A 719-nucleotide genomic window follows, 5' to 3' on the forward strand; every position below is an offset into this window, starting at 1 on the left:
ATTAAAAAAAACCCTAATACACAAATAACCCCTGAACTTGTCCATATGTTGCAATTGCCCCCTTCAACTTTCAATTGTAACAATTTATCCTTTAAACTTGTCCAATTGTAAAATATAACCCCAAATTAAGAATTTTTTTTATCCCGTACTTGAAGCAACCATAAAAACGTTTTTCCAAATTCGTATCACGCCAAAGATCTGACTATCACACTCCACGAGCGTTGCAGCTTTTGTATTTCACGTGTTTCTTCAATTGCAGTCCATATCAGCAATTTGGGGTTATGTTTTACAATTGGACAAGTTTGAAGGGTAAGTTGTTACAATTGAAAGTTTGAGGGAACAGTTGCAATATTTAGACAAGTTCAGAGGGTTATTTATGTATTGGGCCTTAAAAAAACTCACTATGATGCTGAAAAAGACCCAAGGAGCTTTGATAAGGTTAGAACTTGTAACTTCTTGTATTAAAACATATGACCAAACCAATTTAGCTATCTTCAAATTTTGAAATCATAGTATTAATATAGACCAATATCAGAAAGAGCTATAAAGGGCAGTACCATACTACTCAGGAAGAAGCCGATGGGGGGACGGATGGAGTCCCTCCAAGTTCTGGACTGGCTCCACCACTGGTGGTGGCAGGGATGGATCTAGAGATCCATAAAACTTTATTGAACTTGTGTATAGAGTTGCGATTTTTTAGGGTAAAGGTGTGCACTTTT

This window comes from Euphorbia lathyris, chromosome 4 (genome assembly GCF_963576675.1).
Source record: "Euphorbia lathyris chromosome 4, ddEupLath1.1, whole genome shotgun sequence".
NCBI lineage: Eukaryota > Viridiplantae > Streptophyta > Magnoliopsida > Malpighiales > Euphorbiaceae > Euphorbia > Euphorbia lathyris.